This window comes from Sabethes cyaneus, chromosome 1, assembly GCF_943734655.1.
Source record: "Sabethes cyaneus chromosome 1, idSabCyanKW18_F2, whole genome shotgun sequence".
Taxonomy (NCBI): domain Eukaryota; kingdom Metazoa; phylum Arthropoda; class Insecta; order Diptera; family Culicidae; genus Sabethes; species Sabethes cyaneus.
The window spans coordinates 73275197-73299914 of record NC_071353.1 but is presented as its reverse complement, the minus strand read 5'-3'; the positions used below and the strand labels follow the sequence as shown (position 1 = coordinate 73299914).

The following is a 24718-nucleotide window of genomic DNA, read 5'->3' as shown; positions in this document are numbered from 1 at the left end:
TCAATCTATATCAGTCACTGAATCTTGTTGATAACAAGTCAAAGAAGCCTTAGATTATGTTATGTTGATTTTCTGCTGCTTTAGTGATTTTAAAAAAATCTCACAACATGGTGTCAAACTCATTGTCATTTTTTCGCCTATAAAACGTTTGTTTCGCTCATAAGCACTTCAAATAAAAGAAGCCTAAGATACATTTTTTATAGTAAAATGAATAATAAGGAAACAAAATAATTGATTTATGGTAACTGGTTTTGTTTATCCTGCTTGTTACCACATTATTCGTAAAACAAGTACTTAAACGGGGTAACTTGCGACAGCTGGTAGATATAAAAAGCTGTGTTCCCTTAACTTCACGAGGCAAGCTATCATTTGATTTTGCATCAAGCAATACTAAAAGCATAGCTGAAGAGTGTAAGATGCTCGGTAAGGCGGAAGATTTGCAAGATTTTCTCGGAATATACTGAAAATATGATAGTGCCTAGTTACGATCAGTCGTAGTGTAATGAACATTCATATATTACGTAATCAAGACATCGATGATTTTCAACTTTCCTGCTCCTTTTCATGACGCGATTTTGTATAGTGGATTTACGACGTGTAATGCGTTGTTACACAACTTCCGCTCCCCTAGGTGCGTTACGTAATATGTGAATAGTCCTTAAAGAAGGCAGTTCTATCGGATCCACACACAGAACTGCATGTATAACATAAAAACTTAAATTCGTAATTTTGGTTCTGGGGCTCAAAAATTATTTGCATATTGAAGTTAAAAGAAACTCATACAAATCATTAAACTCGTACAATTTCCAAAAAATATTGCTTGTTGCAAGTTACCCCGTTGAAGGGGTTACTAGCAACAAACTAGTTATAAAGTTCTACAACAGCCAATATTGATCGAATTTTTTTTCAACATGTAAAATTACTCGATCCTAGACCTAATAACTTTGTAATAATTAAATGTCCTCAAATGTACTACAGATAAGTTTGTAATTGCGCTCATAGTTGAGAACTGTTGCAAGTTACCCCGTTTGAAGGTACCTGCAATAAATGTTTGCCTTTGACCGGATTGATTGCCCAGGCCTCCTACGACTGGCAAACTTTTTCATACCAGCGCGTCGCTCCCGCCAACGTTTGTTAATCCTAACTGTTAGACATAGAGCAGCGTTTGGTTAAAACCATCCGCTGGAGAAGTGTTTTAGTCTGTTGAATTATTTAGATGTGTTTGATTTTCATGTTAGTAGACATCGATTAAAAAGTAGTGCAAGACAATTAATTTATATATATTTCAGTCTGTACAGTCTTAACTGAAGACGCAGTAAATTAACCCATTAAGCTCCACACTTTTCCCAGCAGGGATAGAAAGTTGAAACTTTCAGGTAAATTCTCTTGTAGGTAAACTAAGAAAAAGCAGCTGACATGTATTTTTTATTTTGACCCTGTGTCCCGCAACGCTACGTTGCAAAAACGCAACGCTGGGTGTTAAGGGTGTACAGTTTTTGCATACCTTCATTATTATGCATATAAATCCTTCATACTTTTTTACCGTTAAATCAAATTTCGGACTTTTTTTTGTGATTTTGAGTATTAATAAAGATTAAATGAACGACTTAGAGTATTACATGTTATGTTTTATCGAAACATTTGGGTTGGAGACCATCTTTGCACTAGACGCATAGTATCAGTGTTACCAGGTCGATTGCCCATTTTCCCGCTGCCCAGAGGTTGATTTCCCGCTGAAATCCCGCTGTCTAGAGTCTATTTCCCGATAGAAATCCCGCTGAATCAAAAGTCATATTATTCTTTCGTTTCTGGTGCAGAATTAAAATTAAAAAATATTCATTTCAGTAAGGCTTGCATTTGAAATCAAGATGATCTGCTGAAATTGAGAAGTTGCAATTAAATGACCATTATGCAAATTTGCTGCATTCATGTTGACGAAGCTTCAGGAAACAGAAAAAGAAATAACTTGTTATCCCTCATATAATGACAGTTTACTACGAAATTTTATGATTAAGGAGTCAAGAACACATGCGAAAATTTCGAAAGAAGCCGTTAGTACATATTCTCTTTCTGTGTCTAGCTATACAATAAAAATCATGCAAAATTTCAGCAACGCTGGCAAATCGTTATGGTTTTTGGTGACAAAAGAAGATATGTTTTAATCTTTATAAGCAGCCAAAATTCAAAAATATCTGCAAAGCGCATTGGCTCTTTGTTCCCGTTGATATTTTGTTTTAGCAAAAATGTACTGATTTGTCTTTTAGGCTTAGGTTTTATCACTTCATTAGCCGATTTGTTTTGGTTTTGTTATCATACAAATGATGCGGTATATAGCAAACTATGATGTATATAGATACATAAGTTGTTTGTGTTGTTTCCAATTCATGAATCAGTTGGATTTTGCCATAGGAATACATAAAACGGATTGGTTTCTTCTTTTTCAATAAGTTCTAATGAGTATGTGTCAGAACTGATTCCATTCTAGGCAAAAACCACGGAGTTTACTAATTAACAGAATATACTGAACCATCTGGCAATGCATGAGCAGACATTAGAGTGTCAATAAACGAAGTTTTTTGCTGTCAACCTCTCTTTCAGCACTCTTCTTGCCTACCAAATATCGCTAAATCGAGATCCCGCTATAATCCCGCTAAATCTAGCGGGAAAACCGCTGATCTGGCATCGCTGCATAGTATGCAGTTTGAATGCTAAATGCATGTCATTGCAGATGGTTAAATGCCTACCAACACGTTCCGGAAAGGTTGTAACATTAAATTTGGGTCTATGAAACTGTCGTTGCCATCACTCAATTCCTCCAGATATTCCGGACTTTAATAATTTTATTACGCTCGTTTCACAACGGCTTCTCTATCTGCTATCAGTGTTTGAAACTGCGAATTCTATGTTGTTGCAAAAACAGGTCGATTAGATTTGTTTCCAATTTTTTTTGGTTTCTCAGGTGCCAAGTTGATATCTTAAACCGGGAATCGAATGAAAGTGCGCTGCGTTTTCGCAACGCTGGGAGGAAATGGGTTAACCTTCCTAGTGCATGCAACCTAGGGGTTGTTTTCAACCCATCGGCATACTTACAAAGCTCAATACTCAATAACGGAACGAGACTTGAAATTTTCTGACACTCACTTACTCAGACACTAATTGGCACTCAAGGCATGTTGGGGAATATTTCTTGACTAACGGCCACTTCTGTGTCGGTTCCGGAACATCCACTTCCAAGTCCCGTGTAGACTAATGAAAGTACAATGGGGACATTTTGGACCCAAATGGCCACTTCACTATCGGTTCCAGCCCAGCAAACCACAAATCGTATAATAATATGTGAAAATCATCTTAAATATCGCTAAACAAACTCGAAATCGTACATAAAGCTTAATAAAGCGCACCCTAGTTTACATTTATTCGTACGAAATGATAGTAACTGATTCACATACGGGTTTCGGCACAGAATTGTATAGCATTATGGAACTAATCATGTTGAGACGGATTTCACCGTATACAAATACTTATGAATGTGAATTGTTTTCATATAATTTGCAGTACGTATATCGCCTCCAAAACAGTACGCATATGCTGGTTTCGTGCATCGAATGCGATTTTTCTAGATATATGTCGGTACATACTACTTTAATATACGTACGAAAATGTTTGCGGGGAGATCATCCGGTACCCGGTTTTTGGGGACAATTTTGAATTTTATGATTATTTCTCGTACGGCACGTCAAATTACATTACCTGGACAACATGAGATTATTGTAAAGTGTACCCCGGGACCTGGTAGTGGATGTTCCGGAACCGACGCAGATGTGGCCATTAGTCAATAAATATTCCCTAACATGGGCCCTATTCTCACAGTCACTGCACTCACCTCACTTTACTTATTCCCCCTATTCTGGCAGTCACCGTCGCCTTACCTTACGGGCCCTATTTGATTTATACAGTCATCCAAGTGAGCAGAGTGACCTGGGTGACTCTCAGAATCGCAAACTGTGCTTTCACCCAAAACATTTCGGTGAGGTGACTGAGAGAATTGGGCATACCTTGGATGCTAGTTTTGGGTCTTACCTTTCAAACGAGGTAAAGAAAACGAAACGCGGATTGAAAATGGATGAATGAGAGCAATTTCAAAACTTGAGTCGTTTTCGACCTTTCTAATAGGTAAGGTGGTGCAGAATGCACCGCTTAAGCAAAACATCATTTTGCAGAGCAACGGCGTGTTTGTTCCACGTTTTTCAACTTCTAGAAGACTTTGGGATCTTTTTTACACTTACTGCTGGTGAAATTTCCTAACAAAAACCAGTATTTTTTGTTATTTTTGACGATTTTTGGCAAGAGTCAAAATCATTATGTGGGGCAAAACGCTAAAGCCTGTGGACAAAACGCACCTAGTTTTTCCAGCTAGGCGTTAAACGCAACCAAAAAATTTTACATTCAATCACGTGTTGTATAAACTCCTAAAACTAGGCTGCCGAAATGGCTGAAGCGTTCGTTATAGCGTTTGTTACATACCGTTGTTTGCTGGGATACAATGGGTTCATATCTCAACATAATTGGCAATAAAATTCAATCATCCACTTTTCTCCAACTGATGTGTGATGAAATATTGTAAGTTAAAAAATGTACAATTAGGTTTAAGGCAAATTCTAAATCCTATACAATACATAATATTATTACATTTTTAATAAATAATCCGAAACAAAAGATGTACTACAAAGTAAAAATATTTTATAACTGTTCGATCCCGCTGTGAGGCATTCTACCCATGTTTTGTATTTTGAAGTTTTTTGCAATATATGTGAAAAATATGCATAGTTAATGCCGTTTTTGTGATGAATCATCGAGTATCACAGTATATCAATTAGATAGACTGTATTTATTATGAAATTTGCATACCAACTAGTAGTAAAAGCTTAAGAGAAAACCGTGATTTCTTACATGTGGAATGAGATCGCGGATAATCGCTTGATTTTATTGGATGTGGCTATGTTTGATGCTTTTACATTCTACACAATTATGAATTAGCGTGTTTTACACCAAAATAAAATGCGCATTCATAATTTTCCCAAATAGTTTTCGCGTTTTTAAGCAATTAATAGCATGGGCCATTCTACCCCCCCGGTGCGTTCTGGACAGTCTTACCCTACATTAAAAAAAAGTTGCACATTTACTTATGGGCTTTACTTTAACATTAACTTAGCGGGCGGTAACGAATTCCAATTTACCTCGCTTAGAACGAACAATGAATTTGCATAGCTTGTCGTGCTATTGGCTGGCAAAGCAATGGTCGGTAAAGCAGAGCTCAGCACAAAGTGAGGGTGTGTATGTGTTTTTTTTCTTATTACTTTACATTACCAATCTCGTTCCTAGAACCAGGTAGTGGTGAAAGTTATAATTTGCCCTTGAACAAAAGGCATCATTCACACTTCAAGCAAGTACCACTCTTATAATTTGCCCTGGTAAGAGGCTTAATTGTTGGTAAAATGGAAGAAGAAAGAAATTGGAGAGGCCTGAGAATAAAACCATGCTAAAGTCACTTAACATCGTATGGCCTGATTCTACTAAGATTCGAACCCACGACCACTCGATTGTCAAGGTAGACTCAAACTTGAAATAGTTCATGTGTGTATGTACCAAAAATGCAGTACAATTGGAGGAGCTATTTACATTCTTTTAAAAATAATGCAATTTTCTTATCCAGCAACTGTATCTCCCACTAATTCTCTCTCTCTCTCTCTCACACACACACACACACACACACACACACACACACACACACACACACACACACACACACACACACACACACACACACACACACACACACACACACACACACACACACACACACACACACACACACACACACACACACACACACACACACACACACACACACACACACACACACACACACACACACACACACACACACACACACACACACACACACACACACACACACACACACACACACACACACACACACACACACACACACACACACACACACACACACACACACACACACACACACACACACACACACACACACACACACACACACACACACACACACACACACACACACACACACACACACACACACACACACACACACACACACACACACACACACACACACACACACACATATATATATATATATATATATATATATATATATATATATATATATATATATATATATATATATATATATATATATATATATATATATATATATATATATATATATATATATATATATATATATATATATATATATATATATATATATATATATATATATATATATATATATATATATATATATATATATATATATATATATATATATATATATATATATATATCAGTGGATAATGGGATTGTCTAAATAAATCTAAAATTTGGTTTGGAGTTTGGTACTAACGGTTATTCTTATAGTCTTTTAAAAGAAAGACATAACAGTAAATATGAGTTTTGTCTAAAATTACTGGAAATAACAAAGTAAATCTGGAATATCAATTTTGCAGATTCAGTCGACACCATATTTTTTTCCGTTTGGTTTTTCAATCTATACTTTGTTCACAATTTTGAAAAGTTCCGATGTCCATCACTATTCAAAATGACGATTATATAAAGCAACAATTACTTGCAAAGCACAACTATCTTATCCGAATCGAAAACAGACTAGCCTGATTTTTGAATGGGTCCTATTTGCAAACGTTAACAAAACAAGTGAGAATTTATTTCCCTATGCTAGTCTGGTAGAGACCAATTAAAAATTCAGGATATAATTATCTTAATTGCATTATGTATTAGAAGAACATTGTAAAGACAAATCTAAATTAACACTAAGAATTATATGATACTGATACTGTTTTGTGATTAACCAACTGGCAGTCATGAAATTTTGTGGCCTCAAAAACACCATTTTAACACGAAACAATAACATTATAATGAAAATGTCGATTTTGCCGAAGCACACCCATGACCACATGCTTAACATTCATATTATACAGTGTGACACATATATATTCGAACAAAAATCATTTTATGCTTGCAACGGCATATACATCTAATACAATTATACTAATATCATGTGCGTGTGTCATCATCACTTAAGTCTTACTTGACGTAGTTTCATTTTCGTATTGTGTCTCGTTCGATGTACACGTACCAATGTTCAAGTTACGGGCGTTGATAATAAGTAAATTGCGTAACGGTGCTGCATCTCGGCATAAAAAGAGGATTTGCATACTATATAGTAAAAAGATTTGTCGAGACGCGATCTGTGAAAACCGTAAAAAACCCGGAAAAAAACAAAGCGTTAGAACTGCAGAGGTCATAAAGGCTACTCGAGAGCGAGTTTGTCCGCACGGAAACTGAATATCAATAGGAAATCTCTTTCACGAATTTTGAAAATGGAAACAAAACAAAAACGGCAGGAAAGATGCAAACTACTGCTCCGTCGGCACGGTGATTTCGAAGTGATCTTTTCTGATGAGAAGTTGTTTGTTCTTCAAACCCCGCATCATGCTCAAAATGATCGGTTGTGGTCGGTTTCGATCATCGACATTCTAAAGCATAAACGGAATGTACCACGATACCAAAATTCATCAGCAGTCATGGTATGAGGAGGCATTTCAAAGAAAGAGAAACTTCCTCTTGTATTTATTGACAAAGATGTGAAAGTTAATGCAAAATATTTTCTAGAAATGGCCGTAGAACAAAATTTGATGCCTTACGTTCGAGTAGTGTATGGTGAAGAATATTATTGGTTTCAACAGAATGGAGCTCTAGCCCACACTGCAAATCTTGTGCAGACGTGGTACAAAGCCAATCTGATGGATTTCATACCGAAAAACGTATGGCCTCCAAATTCTCCTAATTTGAACCCACTGGATTTTTGTGTATGGTGGTACATGCAACAGAAGCTCAAGGATAATAAATATCATAATTTGGACGAATTTAAGTTAGTTATCAACAAGATATGGCCTAGTGATGTTCGATTACTTCTCGATTAATCGAACTAATCGATTATCCGCTAAAACAATCGATTAATTTTTAATCGATTGCTTTATGTTCCGATTATTAGATAATCGATTAACTGGCCGATCGATTATGCCGGATTATTTAAATATTAAAATTTTTTTACTGATGATTACGATGATGATGATGATGATGATGATTTTTAAGTAAAATAACTGATTCCGTCATCGCAGGATTTATTTTTATTTTGTTCGCTGATAAAAGGGATATAAGAAAGGAATTTTGTTGCTTCAGGGAGGTGAAACAATACTTGTCGAGTTGGAATCATCATGTAGCATGAAAACTATAACATTAAGGTTTAAAATAAATCATTGAAAAAAAAATTTTTTTTACCCGGATAATCGAGTCTAAAAACCCAGATAATCGAATCCCTGGTTAATCGAATCCCCGGATAATCGAGTCCGGCCTGTATACCCATTTAGTCTGAAAAAATATTGCGGAACTTACATTTCTCAGTGGAACAATTTTTCATGCTACAGCGGTAGTTCGTCATACGAAAATTCACTTCGTCATAAGCAAGATTTCTTTCGTTTATCATGGACAAACAGCAATTATTTACAAAAATCTATGCACGTATTCTTTGAGCCGTGTCCAAGAGCTACCCAAATACTATAAAATGAATGGAAATAGTTTGAATCACAGTTCAAAATTTCAAGTAGTTACTCTTCGTCATATTCAAGCTTCTCTTCGTCATACGCAAAACTGGTAGAAAAACCAAGAGGACTTCTAAGGGGGGCCCTGTAGCCGCAAGGTTACCGAGTCTGCCTTGACAAGCGAGTGGTCGTGGGCAGCGTTGCCAACCTTCCAGATTTGTCTGGATTTTCCAGACATTTTGAAGTCTAATCAGACAAAAAAAGACGTTTTTCAAACGTTGTCTTCCATTAGACCAAATTGCAGTCAGATTTTTCCAGACATTTTTATTCTCGTTTTCCAGATTTTCGTAAAAACCGGTTGGTAACGCTGGTCGTGGGTTCGAATCTTAGTAGAATCAGGCCATTCGCTGTCAAGTGACTTTAGCATGGGTTTATTCTCAGGCCCCTCCACATCCTTCCTACTGCATTCTGCATTAACTAATAATGAAAGCCTCTTGCCAGGGCAAGTTATAAGAGTGGTACTTGCTTGAGGTGCGAATGAAGCCTCTTGTTGAAGGGCAAATTATAGCTTGTTCCACTTTCTGGTTCTAGGAACGAGATTGGTAATGCATAATAAGTAGTAGTAAGGAACACATACATACACACAAAACACACCCTCACTCTGTGCTGAACTCTGCTTTACCGACCATGAAGCCTTTAGCCGGGGCTGGTTATAAGAATGATACTTGCTCGAGGTGCGAATGAAGCCTCTTGTCCAAGGACAAATTATAACTAGTCTCCGCACTTCCCGGCTCTAGAGCTAGATTGGTTGAAAAGTAATAAGAAGCGTAGAGGGAAAAAGGGGTGAAAAAACACACCAAAAGCACGGATAATAAGCAGTTCGCTCACTCTATAGCGATACTGCAATAACAACGAAGTGTATAAAATCACAATAGATCAAAATGCTGGTCGTAGTGATAATATCCACACACAAAAAAAGAGGACTTCTATTTTTTAAACAAATATTAAAAATAGTAATTTTCTAACATAATCTTTTCCTCGATAGCGAAGAGACAATCCATAAATATCAATACCAGGTTGGTTTGACTGTAATTCGCATCGAAATTGGTTAATTGGTTATAATGCTGTTTTCTTGTCGATATGTCTGAAAAGTAGACGAAGACCCGCCGTAGACGAACCCATCCAGCACCCTACCATCCCAACAGCAAATGGTGCAGCTATTGTGATAGTGAATGTGAAAAAACTAAGATCCTGTCGGTCACGCCTTATAATACAATTGCCATAGCTGCATTACGCTATTTTCTTGGCAGCCTTCTAAATACGACAGACGCTTGGCTGCAGAAATCCAAAACATGTAATAACTTTTAAAATTGGAAGCGTTACAAAAATATTAAAATTACAATGCAGTATTTCTATGCTGACACTCTAATCAGCAAAAAAATCATTCCACAGAGGTAGAACTGTACATAGAAATACACAGACAGGCTGCCTGAATTACGTCGAAAGCTTTAAAACAAGTTGAAATTATATATCTTAGATTTTACAGCCATCCAAGGTAGTAGAAAATGTAATAAAAATACAAGTAAAAAGTAGTTGCTATAGTATGAGGCGCATGAGACATTATTATCTGCTTATGTACAGCACCAAAAGGGGCTTCTAGTTTATTTTAGATTTTCTTTCGCTATTCCATACAAAATGGGAAAAAATCGGTACAGGGACGAAACGAATATCGCGTGCGCTAACAAGTGGATGATGCGAAATCACGGGAAGCGAAAAGTGTGGTTTTTATTTTCCACATGCTTTACATCACCCATTCCAGACGCCTATCGTTCCAAAGTACACGACGTCGACGCTGGCGACGATACCGAGAGATGCCTTTTCAATCCACCCAAATCCACCCCCTGGTTGGGCCAACTACATTCTCCTAATAGCTAAAACCGTACTCGCGAGGCTGGCGGCAAAACAGCAGTAAGGTTCTTTCTCATTCCTTTGTCGCCCTTTTCCATCAACCACTCCGGTGAGCGGAGACGCGTTAGAGGATAATATCATTTAGATGTGTTCGTGAACCACCTTACGCACTATCGCAGAAAAAAACTCATCTTCTGCATTTCATGCGACGATTTTTCACGATGATCATTAAAATGATGTATATAGCCGGGTTGAAAGTACATAGGGTACTCTCAGAAATTTCTGCCTATCTAAAGGATACTATTCTATCTTTTCTACGACAGTATGGATCCCTATTCTATTATATTAATACACCTGTTTACTTACTATTTTACTGCAATACCTGTATTATAAAAAGAGAATTATGTTTATAATTTACGCAATAATAATAATGCACAAAATCTTCAAACATAAAAGACGGCTACCCTTAGTTAAGTCATTTTTAAAGAAAATAATCAAACAGAAACATCTTTTTTGGCATTTTTCAAAATTACCATACAAATTGGATCGAAAGGTTCTAGAAATTAATGAAATTTTGTTTACGGACATAGTTCCCAACCTTGTTTTTATTTCATTTATTGGGATATTTCTCACGTAACTTTTTCAAAGGACCCAAGTAAGAATGAGTTATTCTATTTGTGCCACTTCTCTTTCGCTTGCCACGGTGATTAAAAAGCACTTTAAAACAGCAGATTTACATAAATCGGTTGCTGGCGTAGCTATTTAGCTAAAAGTTACAATTTTTTATTATTAAAATGCGTTTATATCGCCATAATAATCTACTGAAAGTGACGTCATAAAGAGCCTCTCAATGCTATTTAGGTCCTTTTGAAAAGTTACGACCGATTTCATCTGACATACAAATTAGCTTAATGAATAGAAGCTTATATCAAGTTTCATCTTTTCAATCTCTGTACAAACAAGTACGATGGTTCGCCGAACTCACTTTCGAGAAAGTCTAAATGCGTTCCGTGATTGGTTCGTTCCTATCCCGTCGATCGTAATGGTTGTTGTGATACCCGGGAGTTCAGTAAAAACAATAATTTTGGAGAGTCAATTTCACCGTTGATTAGTTTAGCCACCATATCGCCTGATGCATTTTGCGTCTATGGTAGAGCGTGTTTAGATCAATCAAACGGCACTTGTTTGCATAAGGTGGGGCTGCCGTCAAGGGAGATCTCGCAAAACCAATCAAATAAATCTCATTTGCACACGTTCGATGCGTAAGTTTCAGGTGACCTGGTTAGGAAACCAAATCACTGTGCTCCTGCAGTGGACGAACTAGCGCGCAATACAAGGACAATAGACATTTAAAGATGTCTCTAAGATCCAATCTTTGAGATAACCCCAAGCTTTCGAGATGCCTTAGAAATACTCAACTCTCGAATGAAACAATATAACAATAAACAATGAAACATCATTTCGAGGTCTCATATTTCCTTAGACAATTCCAAAGAATTTTATTTTTATTTTGATGAACATTGCATATTTAAAAACGCATAACTCATAAATCAAGTATCGTAAAACAAAAGTTTATTAATTAAAGTGCAGTAAACCTTATCAGAAATCCAGACCTAGAAAAAGTGTTTTCATAAAACTTTCTACAGTGGTGAAAAACTCCAAAGAAAACTCTGTAAAAATATGTTCTACTTTATGGAAAATATTCCAAAATCATTCCTTGCTGGACAATTTCTATTCTTTTAGTGATAATATTTTTTTTTTTCCAAAATCAGACTAATAGAAATAAAGTTTAATCCCCCTCCTTTAGAATTTTTTGAAATGTGAAGGTGCAAACAGTAATGACACTTTATTATAATGTTGCATTTTTTAGTGAAGCAGACGTTTTACAGGTTGATGAGTTTAAATCTCTAAAGTATCCAAGTGCAAAGTTAAATTAATTATCCCATTAATGTTGATCAACCTTGTTTCACTAATTACTAATTAATTATTTGTGAAAATAGTGTCTTTCTAAACCCAATACTTCCGGAGATATAAGCAAAAGAAAATAAGAGGTTTTGACAAAAACGGGTATTATCCTTAAAAATGGAGGTGCTCCCATTAATCGGGGAAATGTCCGATCGGCACCAAATTTTGGATTTTTACTTCCTGGCCGAAAACGAACAATCTGGCAAAACTTGGTTCAAATTCGTGAAGGTCGATTACACGTTTGAACTTTTTCTCGGTCACTTGGCATGGAATGACCCATATACAGTAGACTCTCGGAAAAGTTAACTCTCTGAAAAGTTAATTGTTCAGAAAAGTTAAGCGAATATCAGCTCTCATGCAACGCTCTAAAAAGTTAATTTTTGCCTTAACTTTTCTGAGAGTTTGAATTTATTAGTTGTCCAAGCGTTCGTCCACACACGTGTGTTTACCTTCTATCTTTATTGCTCATTTTTCGGTTTATTGTCGCCTTTCCACAGTTTCATACAGAGTCGTATCATAACTGGGATTAAATTAAACTCTTGTACCGGACAGTGGAAAAGCGCAAACTCAGATTGAATTTTAAATGCAAAAGAAGGAATTAAAAATAAGCGCGAACATTATCAAAACGTAGTCGCACACTATGAAAAAACAAAAGTAAACTAGTGAACCGACTATTTTAAACTTACTGAAAGGAACTAAGTATTATTTCATAAAGATCTTACTACATATTTCTTTTCATTAGAACTTCTAAATACATAAAAATGTGTACCCTATATCCTGGAATGCATTTTTCGCCTTTGTATTTATCATTTTCAATGATTTTTAGGACTACTCAGAAAAGTTAATATTTCGGAAAATGGGTTAACTTTTCCTAAGCCCCACACTTTTTCCAGCAGCGTTAGAAAGTTGAAACTTTCAGGAAAATTCTCTTTTAGGTCAACTAAGAAAAAGCCACTGACATGTATTCTTAATTTTGACCCTGTGTTCCGCAACGCTACGTTGCGAAAACGCAACACTGGGCGTTAAGGGTATACATACCGTTTTTGCATACCTTCATTATTTTGCATATAAATGCTTCATACTTTTTTACCGTTAAATTAAACTTGGGATTTTTATAATGTTTCCGGGATATTTTGAACAAGCGAAAGATAAGATTTACATTCATTTGTTTACTAAAAAGCAACGACTTCAAATGAAACATCTGCAGCGAACGAACGAAAACAAACGTTCCCGTTGCAAATTTTGAATATCGTTTCTTCCTAGCGTTGCGTATTCGCAACGCAAAGCTTAGAACCTTTCTTAAAATTACAAAAGTAATCAAAATTATGAAACAAAATGTTTATTGGCAAGCAACCGATTCTTACTACCACTGATTAATAGGTCAGGCGTAAATAGAGGTAAAATCGAGTTATATGAGCATTTTTCCTTAACTGTCTGAAAAATAGCAAAACCTGTTGTTTTGTCACAGCTATAATTATGTTACATGTAACATCTGACCTTTGAGCAAAAACAGGTCGATTAGATTTTTTTCCATTCTTTCTTTGTTTCTCGAGGTCCAAGTTGATAACTTAAACAGGGCCTTCTCTAGAATCTAACGAAAGTGCGTTGCGTTTTCGCAACGCTGGGAGGAAATGGGTTAACCGACCCATTCCTCAATCAATTAACTTTTCCGAGAGTCCACTGTATAACAGATTTTTTCAAGACGAAAATTTATTTATTCCGTACCGTATTTATTTATTCCGTATTATCACCGTTCCGTTTTATTCAAGTACCTACCCTTAGATGTAGCTTAAAGATAAAATGTTTATCTTTCATTGGCTTTCTGTCTATCACTGAACTATTTGAAAGTTTGAAATTTTAATTATCATTGGGACCAATGGTGGGCAGAAGTCTTGTTAAGTAACATTCCTTTTTTCGTAGGCTGGAAAAGTATTTTCTATGCGCAGTAAGCACTCCCCAAAACTTGTCTGGTATGTTCATATCTTATACTACTGTACCTAAATGAATCGATAAATTAGCCTTCAGTTGTCAATCTTGCCGAGCAATATAAAAGTGTTGCCAATATAGCACTAATATGTGTTTCACTTGGTCAAAAGTATCCTGACAGATGATAAGAAAAAGATACGCAAGTTGCTAAGCAAGAGACAATGGTTTGCATCCTTGATATACAACAGCGAACACGTTATTGTTGGAAAACCAGCATCAGCTGAGAATATTTCTACGCTTAAAAAATATTTTCCAATCTTTGGTGTGATATTCATATGATTAGAAGTATGACTAGGAAAGTAGTGGTTTCAAACGTGATTATTTCATAGAACATTTCAGTAGAACAACGCATGCGTTTCAAGCAAAAAAGTTGTAGGGATCTAAATTGCAAGTTTCACAAGAAGATTAGATTACGATACTATTTCGCGGTTACCGAGTTCTGAACTGACAGGCGACACGTATTAGGATTACTCTAAAATACAATGTAAATAACCAAGTGACACACAAGTTTCATGCATAATTCAAACGAAGGCTAAGTTATACGTTTGTGGTTCTCACCTTGATCAGCTCCCAGACTTGTACCGAAACTAAGGCTATCCTGTGCACTTTACAATTATCAAACTGGTTTATCTCTACCAGGATGCTTAACTTATGTGCTTCGGTTTGAACCAGTTAAGTAAAAAATTTTGTATTTGTATTGTAAAAGTTTTCTATTTTTGTATTAAATTTTTAATAATTGGAAAAATAATCACGCGTTACTTTTCTTTCCAATTCTTTCGCGTTCTTTCCAATTAATGTAAAATTACTCCCTAGAGGAAATTCGGTTGGTTACCCTAAATAGTGCAGCCAGACTCATATTCGTTAATTCTGCCATAGCAATCGACCAGCAATCAACATTCTATTGAAGATCAGCAAAAGCTGCTAATGCCCACCCTCTTCATGGGCAGCAATTACTGTCTGCACCCTATACGTGTAAAAGTGTCTTTTTCCGTAGCTTCAACAGCCGTTCGCTATTCAATTTCAAAAGGGAAAACAGTGTAATAGGATGAAAAGCGCTTGTAAGCAAGGGTGATACATTTTTAACTAGTGGGATGATGCTGCAGGACGACGAGAGCGAGAGAGCGCAAATAGAAGCATAAAATAAAAAAACCGCTGGTATGAGTCGCGAGGATCCGTGAAAATTATGTGTATAGTTACTAAATATTAACAATAATATGAATTTACGAATACAGAGGAAAAGTGGCGTTGTTGCTGTAACGTTCTATCGCTCTATTTTTTTAAGAAGAAAGGGGGCGCTTGGCATAAGAGCATGTATACGATTAAATATAAAATTGCGAATAATGCAGGGGTTGTTTTTTGTGTTTGAAAATATTAAAAAGTAGGTAGGAGTTATGATATGGAGAAAGCCGAGAGGAAAAATGCTTTTGCTATACACTGGCAGCACATATGAACCATTAACATTTGCGAGCTGAAAAAGTTTTATCAGGACTTGCCGTACGCCTGTACATAGTATTAGAAATAAAGTAGCCCAAATATTTGGCACTAATGATTATTTTTATTGAACTTCAGGTTAAAACTTATAGCCCATTTTTCAGTTATTTGACTTTGTGACGCTTACATGCAGTATCCGTAACGATAATTTTAACTATTCAAATAAGTTTACGCACAATATTGTTGCCCATGTACTTAGGGCAACCGGTGGTAATCTGCACAGCATCAAGGCTGGATGGATAACCTAAGGTGACGCGACAGCGAAATGTGGACGTGTATTAAGAAACAATAGTGAATATTACCCTTCGATTGCCCAACTCTTCCTTACTGCTAACAAATGCGAGATGCAGACGACGATACTGGCGCGACGTCTTAGATATATTCGTGGCTGTTTAGTGATGAAAGAGCCGAAAAAATATAATTTTTGATACATATAAAATCGCACAACGACCACCCGTTCCGTCCTCTACGCGGCATACCGCGGTACAATTCACGTCGGTGGCGGTGTTTGCTATTTGGAATCCACTCCATTTATTCGCATAGCCAAGCCGAATGCTGTGTATATCTGTGTGATTTTTTTCTCGCTATATTCGTACTACTTATTTTTATTTTTCGATGTAGAAAAACTGGGTGGATTTGTATTAGTGATGGTGTAAGGTCGGATGTTGATGGTTTGGGAAAACATCGGGAAAAGCGGAAAGGAAAAGAAGTTGATTTTTTATGTAGCTGCTACCGCTGATGCTGGCTGGTGGTACACCATTCCTCGCTCGCGCGGATGCTGCTCCTCGGCATTCGGGAAAACTGTACGTTTTGTATATAGAGCACACAGCGATATTAGTAATGATGTACATACATAAGGAAAAACAACACATTATTACATACAATTTTCGTTTTTCCAATAGGGAAAAAATTGGTGTAGCAAATCAGCAAAAGATTTCTAACCGCCAAACTGAGCATACACGCAATTACACCCGCGGTCTTAGTTTGTTAAGTTTTTAGTTGTGTGATCATATTTTAACAAAAAAAACGAAGAATCCTCATCAATGGTCGCAGCTTGCAATCAATGCAGTTATCAGTATAAAACAGGTGTAATTAAAATTGAGATTAAAACTTTGCCCGAAACGGGCAAACTAAGATAAGTGTTAAGAAGTGATTCATTTTCATAGTGTGCTCACACATTGAATAGCTAGGAATTGCTAGTCTAAACGAACGCGCGAAATTGATAACGCAAAGGAAAAAAATTAAAGTAATTAGCTCGCCGCTCTCACCAAATTTTGGCAAAGAGAATCATCAGAGCTGTTTATATATGTGATATTTGCCGAGAGTAGACGGTAAACGCGAAAAAACTATGTACATTAAAAAGGCAACCACACCATTCGCAAAATGTGAAAAAGTAAAAACGATTTTTTCGTCTTGACTGTGTGGAAGTTTTCTATCCTTTTTTATTACTGCAGTACATGCTCTATTTTTCGCAATTTCGTACCACTGGTTACAATATTTAGTTTGTGCTCTGTATCGGCATTACCAGGATGGTCGATGCAACGGGGAAACGATGGAACCCGCAATATTTCATTTCTGCATTTTTAAGTGACTTAAACTGACTGTGTTATTTCTAGTGCAATTTAGTTTTATTACAAATCAAACGATAGTTTATTTTATGTGTAAATCTTGTCCCGGTCAAATTGAAGTACATGAAATGTCCTTGAATGTGGACAGTATCAAGTGAATAACTGAGTGATATGAAATCGTGATGGATATACTACACATAATAGATCTGCACAATGCAAACACATAATGAAAACACCGGGGCTGCACCGTTTCCATAAAGCAGAAAACAATAGACAATGATTGTGCCAAATATCTATCGTATAACTAACTATCAAACATTGGATACCTAACGGAAAAAATACCCGATAATCTTGAAGTGCGATAACTGTGAAGCAGGTAAGGGGCTCACATGTAGTAGTTATCTGCCCAAACTTATTTTTTGGTATAGTTGGCTAGCCGTTTGTTGCCGTTTAGCTGAAGCTGAATATTCTCTTTATCACATTTTCTTATCAATTTTGGCAACGTATGTTGCCTTCAGTTGAAGAAAAGAATAAAAAATAGAAACTATGTATGTACAACTGTTTTCCAATAACATCGTGTACTCAAGTGTCACGCGTTAAAGCGAAATAGGAGAAAAGCATTGTATTCACTTGCTTTGACTTCAAAGCAAATAATCTTACATACATCACATCGTTCGTAGAAACAATGCAGCAACCATTTGATATCTAAAGCTAGAACACGAAGCAAATATTACAATTAACCATACAATTATAAAAGACGTCATAAAAGTGACCCAGTATGCAATTTTCTGTCCACTAAATAAGCGCCTAATTATTATTATGAGAATAGTTTATTTTCCAAATGAATCTATGATAATACATATGCTATTTTGTTCTGTTACACCTTTTAACGGTCGGCCGAATGAACTGTAATTTTCAGATTTTCGGTTCTCGCGTAGAATTCCAGTCGAATACCCAGTTAGATGGATCTTAATACGTTTTACACTCTTGTTTTGCCAATTGCAGTTTAAATAAAAGTGTTTGTTATCAGCAGTTCCAAAAAAGCGAGAATATGTGATGTATTCAAAGGTAAAACTGTGTTCCATGAAATTGATAAGATACATATGTATTTTGAACTAGAAACTTGCAGACACTCATCGACATAATAGTAATAGAGTTGGTGTGTGTAGTTTTCTGGCGACATAGTGACAAGGTTCTTCATATTTGATCTCGATATTTTAGAATTGTTTAAACGTACCGTATATTTGCAGCGAGCAGTTAGGCATAAAGACATAAAAATTACTGCATATTGAGCACTGCACACACCGTAATTTAATGTCTTCAGATTATCACGCAGAAGTTGGATGGTTTAGTCATCCTCAATGCTTTGCGAAATTAACGTAGTGTTTGGTTAAGTTTGAAACCTGGATAAAAGCTGTATCAAACCAATTTTGTTCGGGGCGTATCCACGTAGTAAAATTCATGTGGTATATGGAAATTGAACTAATTGATGCTAAACCCAAATTTTACGAAATGTTGAATAGATATATCCATGGGTCTTCGAGAAAGATGACAAGCATATATTTGTTCATCTTACAGATGCTATGTGGAACAAAGAAAATCATGACATTGCTCTCCGGAGGTTCCAGAGCACCCGCTGAACTTTCCATCCTGTGAAGTCTTTTCATAGTTTCGAAATTCTTTCTGATGTACCTGAGGCTTAGTAAATGGAATAAAGTAAGTAAAGTACGCAAGCCGGGCCGGGTTATATCATGCCATCATGTGATTCGTCGGGAAATCCGGATGGTTAGAACTTTATCAAAATATCCGATTCTACATGAATTTTTACGCACTGTCCACTTTTGAAATTAACACTTCCAGTGAACCATTCAGTGGCCAGATGGCGTCACGAACTGCTGATATTTTATTTCCCACATTCAGACAAGCTCCGGATCTTCTTCCGGTGAACTATCCAATGGTAAACTTAAGCCATGAATGAATACATTTTAAAGTTTTTAAAAACATTGTTGAGTTGTAAATATTGCGATTACGATCTAATCATTGCGTTATGCGAAATGTGCAGCTTCAAATCCAAAATAATGCAATTTAGAACGACGCATTAGGGTTTATTTCTAATTTCCGTCGTATTAAGTAAAGCCACCACAATTTTCATCATTTCTTGGATGGATTTAACATTGACTCCAAAAATTCTTGTACTAATTTGATTCAAACACACTTACCTTCCCGATCCGTGCTCTTTTAACTCACTAAAAAGCGATTATTAAAGCATTTTATTGAAATTACGCAACTGACTTTATTTCTTAAATTCGTCGTGTCGTTTTAAAATCCGTCCATCAAAATTTTTCATTGTCCGAACTAAAAATCACAAGAATGTTTACCAAGTTAGTGCACATGTATTTGTGTAGGACATCATGACAAATGTTATTCTAAAAAAAATTCTGCTGGTCCGTTTTCCCGGCTGCAGAATAACCACAGTGTTGTTGTTGTTGTTGTTGTTTTATTTGAGAGGTTTTACACTTTCGTGCATTCGCCTCTATAACGACAGTGTGTTGCATCGCATGAGTTTGTTTCATTTTATGAATGACGGAAATTGAAACGATTAGTCGACATTTTTTTTTCGTCGCACGAAAAAACGTAGGAAATTTCGCTGCTAGGAAATTCATACCTATAAAGAAGGATTTCTGTCTGTCTGTCTGTCTGTCTGTCTGTCTGTCTGTCTGTCCTGTGTTCCTTATAGAATCAAAAACTACTGAACCAATCGGCGTGAAAATTTGCATGTAGAGGTTTTTGGGGCCAGGAAAGGTTTTAGTGATGGTTAGAGACCCCTCCCCCCACTAAGAGGGGGGGGGGGCTCCCATACAAATGAAACACAAATTTCTGCATAACTCGAGAACTAATCAAGCAAATAGAACCAAATTTGGCATGTGGGTGTTTTCGGTGACAAGAATTTATTCTAGGGTAATTTGAGACCCCTCCCCTCTTTATAAGGGGAATTATAACTCCTCTCCCCTTTAAGAGGGGGGGTTTCCATACAAATTTCCTCATAACTCGAGAACTAATCAAGCAAATGGAACCAAATTTGGCATGTGAAGGTTTTCGAGGGCAGGAAAATTTTCTACGGTGAATTAGGACCCCTCCCCACTCTAAGAGGGGGGGCTCCTGTACAAATGAAATACCAATTTCCTCCTAACTCGAGAACTAATCAAGCAAATAGAACAACATTTGGCATGTGGGTGTTTTTTTTGGTGACAAGAATTTATTCTATGGTGAATTGAGACCCCTCCCCTCTTTATAAGAGGAATTATAACTCCTCTCGCCTTTAAGAGGGGGGGCTTCCATACAAATTTCCTCATAACTCGAGAACTAATCAAGCAAATGCAACCAAATTTGGCATGTGAAGGTTTTCGAGAGCAAGAAAATTTTCTATGGTGAATTAGGACCCCTCCCCACTTTAAGAGGAGGGGCTCCTGTACAAATGAAATACAAATTTCCTCATAACTCGAGAACTAATCAAGCGAATTGAACCAAATTTGGCATATGTGTGTTTTTGGAGACAATTTTTTTTTCAATGATGAATTGGGACCCCTCCCCACTTTAGGAGGGGGGGTCCTATACAAACGAAATACAAATTTTCTCATAACTCGAGAACTAATCCAGCAAATGGAACCAAATTTGGCGTGTAGGTGTTTTTGGAGGCAAGAATTTTTTCTGTGATGAATTAGGACCTCTTCCCACATTAGGAGGGGGGCTCCAATACAAATGAAATACAAATTTCCCCATAACTCGAGAACTAATCAAGCAAATAGAACCAAATTCGGCATGTGGAGGTTTTTGGAGGCAAAAATATTTTCTACGGTGAATTAGGATCCTTCCACACTTCAAGAGGGGGGGCTTCTACACAAATGAAATACAAATTTCCTCATAATTCGAGAACTAATCAAGCAAATGGAACCATATTTGGCATGTGGGTGTTTTTGGAGGCAACCATTTTTCCCATTATGAATTAGGACTTCTTACCTTTTTAGGAGGGGGGGCTCCCATTCAAACGAAATACAAATTTGCTCATAACTTTAGAACTAATCAAGCAAATGGAACCAAATTTGGCATGTGAGAGTTTTAGATGGCAGAATTTTTTTTCTGTGGTGTATTACGACCCCTTTCCCTTTTAAGAGGGTGGGCTCCCATACAAATGAAATACAAATTTCCTTATAATTTGAGTACTAATCAAGCAAATGGAACCAAATTTAGCATGTAGGAGATTTTTGAGTCTTGAATTTATTTTATGATAGTTAGAGACCTCTCACCCCTGTGGTAGGGGTGACTAATCCAACTCGAGAAATTCGAGACTCTTCCAGAAAACATTAATCAATAACAAGACCACAAAAACTATCTATAGTAACACTAGATCATTCAGGACGAGCCGGTCGCGAGTGTTGCCGGTGACCCGCCGTCGGAAGCGCCGCCCACTGGGGGGCTTGCAAAACTCGAGATAGTGACAAAGATCATCCGAGATTCATGATTTATGTACAACACAGGTTAATTTGTGGCAATACGAAGTTTGTCGGGTCAGCTAGTGTTTAATAAAAAAAGCATTTAAATAGATCTCAGCGCACTTTAATTGATTGCGTATGATAGTCAACGAACTAATATATTGGGGAATAACTAATTTTGCATTGTGTGTCACAAAAAACGTTGATATTTTTAATAATTTGTGCTGGATAGGACGGGAATAGGCAATTACGACGACGCAGCAACATACCCTAATTGATTAAGACTCGAACTTCTGTCTACAGGTATACCTCGATATAAGACAGCCTCGTTATAAAACAACCTATATAAGACAATTCGATATAAGACAATTTTGTCTTATATCGAAACAAATCCCTTTGACATAGCTGATAATGATATCAGAGCTGATTTTCCATTCTGAAATCGGTGCCTTGAAGATGTTCATTATTTCAAAATAACCCCAAAAATAGTAAAAAACTAATAGTTCAAACAATAATAAATAGTTCAAAAACCGTAAACACATAACACAGAGCAAAACTGGCGACCGCTAATGCAATTTTTTTTTAAAAACCATGTTTCGATATAAGACAACTTTTAGAAATTATAAATTGTCTTATATCGAGGTATCCCTGTATAGTGTTCCAAAAGTGCTTTTTCTCAGATCACTAATGAGCCAACACCAAGACAAAACTTCAATGCATGTGTTTAAATTCTTCAACTTGTGTGTAAATGAAATACCATAAGAAGCTGCGAGCATAGTCACATGCATGTATTTCGGAATTTCCAACAATAGGATTCACTTGCATTTCGCTGCACCAATTACCGACTGTACACAGGGAGCCATTTGCATGCGATTAAACAATAGTTTGTCACCTGTCAACATGTCTAATTATAATACAACAAACAATATGTTTCTTACAGGCACATGTGCACACTACAATATTATCTAGAAAACAATTTATATTAATTTCTATTAACGGGAAATTAGCAGTCATTAACTCTTCTTCGGAGACCCTAATTTCGGAAGCAGTTTTTGGGCCCAAAAGCGGGATTCTGTTTATAAAAATGTAAATACTGCATTCTTCTTGCCAATCTGAACACAGCGAATATATTTTCATGAACAGAGTTTTTGTTTCTAACTGAAAGACTGCTTTTGAAATTGACAGAATCGATGACGACTAATTTCACCTTAATGTCAATAAATAAATAAATAAATAACCTAACAATTATTGTCCAACAGTCATACTTGGTCGGTGTTAAATCAAACCGGACCAAACGGCAAAATTTAAAAAAAAATGAGTTAATGACAGCAAACGACTAAGAAATTTCTAAGCTACATTTTACTCTAATCAGACTACATAAATGTTGCAAATAACCAGAGTTATAAGATGCTTTCGAACGATTTTTAACTATAAACCATACAGAGCAGCAAACTTTGATCCCGTTTTTCTCGAAATCAGAGTTTTGTCGCTTGGTGTGGTCTGACTTAACACCAACCGCTTGTATTACATACATTTCACCTACTTCAGATCTAAATTATTGTTTTTTTCTCTATCACTAAAGTAGAACAATAAAGGATTGCATTCTTAAATTTCGTTTATCAGTAACATTTGTTCAACCCGGAACAATTATTGCAACCCATAGAACATACACAATTAGATTGACTAGACAAAATTAAAAATGAACCTGGTTAACCCCTTTAAGACTGTGCTTCACAGGATCATTTCTGTAGGCTAGTTTTCACTACAAGATTTTTTCCAAAAGAGGAACCCCCTTACGGGCAACATCGTATAAACAGTGCGATCAAGCAAATGACAACACAGGCCTGCAAAAATAAATTTTTGTAAGGTAAATTATATGTTTTTTGGAGTGCTGAATCCAAAACTGATTTCCGTTTTTCTCCATCACGTACAGATTTTTTGAAAATTATGGAAAAGTCACAAATTAGATAGAAAAAATATTATCACAGATTCGCAATAAAAAACCTAAGCATCATCTATTTTCACTATTTTTGTAAATTTTTACTTAATAAATACAGGAAAAATGCTATTGGACTGAAATATTTTATCTTCCTTCACTATTTTTTCTCTTCAACACAGGGTTACTGTACTCAGGTGCGCTCACTTACGCACATTCAACTGCAGTGCCCCACAGAAGCAAAATCTTTAAAAAACATGTATGAGGCATTTGTAGAGCTGAATGTAATCTACAATTTTGTTGAATAGAGCAGTTTATTATTTTTTCCATTTATAATAGAAACGGCCTTTAAACCATGTTATATAAATAGAAAGTTTGTTTGTGCTAAGGAGAATGTTGCAACACTTTTACTGCGTAAATATAAAAAATAATGGATTACTCAGTTCTGAAAGATTGTAGATTGTATTCAGCTCTAGAAATGTTTCATACATGACTTTAACCGAATTTGTTTCTATACGGCAATACAGTCGACTGAGCGCCAGTGGGTGTATTTGAGCGCACCAAATCTGCTTTAAAATAATATTCTCCACAGTTTCTCCATCATATATGGTTTTCTTCCAAAACATGGAAGGGTTTACATTAATAAATACGATTCTGATGTAAAAATTAATTTTTTAGTCTGAAGTTTTTGGAGCGTCTTAGTAGAATACG

At 36.2% G+C, this 24718-nt stretch overlaps 1 non-coding gene across 1 annotated transcript; it reads left to right on the top strand.

Annotated features, from left to right (window-relative positions):
* The first annotated feature begins 23791 nt into the window (after positions 1-23791).
* LOC128733223 (small nucleolar RNA U3) lies at positions 23792-23871 on the top strand. The gene has a single exon (XR_008411899.1). It is a non-coding gene; the product is annotated as a small nucleolar RNA U3 (small nucleolar RNA).
* The last annotated feature ends 847 nt before the right edge of the window (positions 23872-24718 follow it).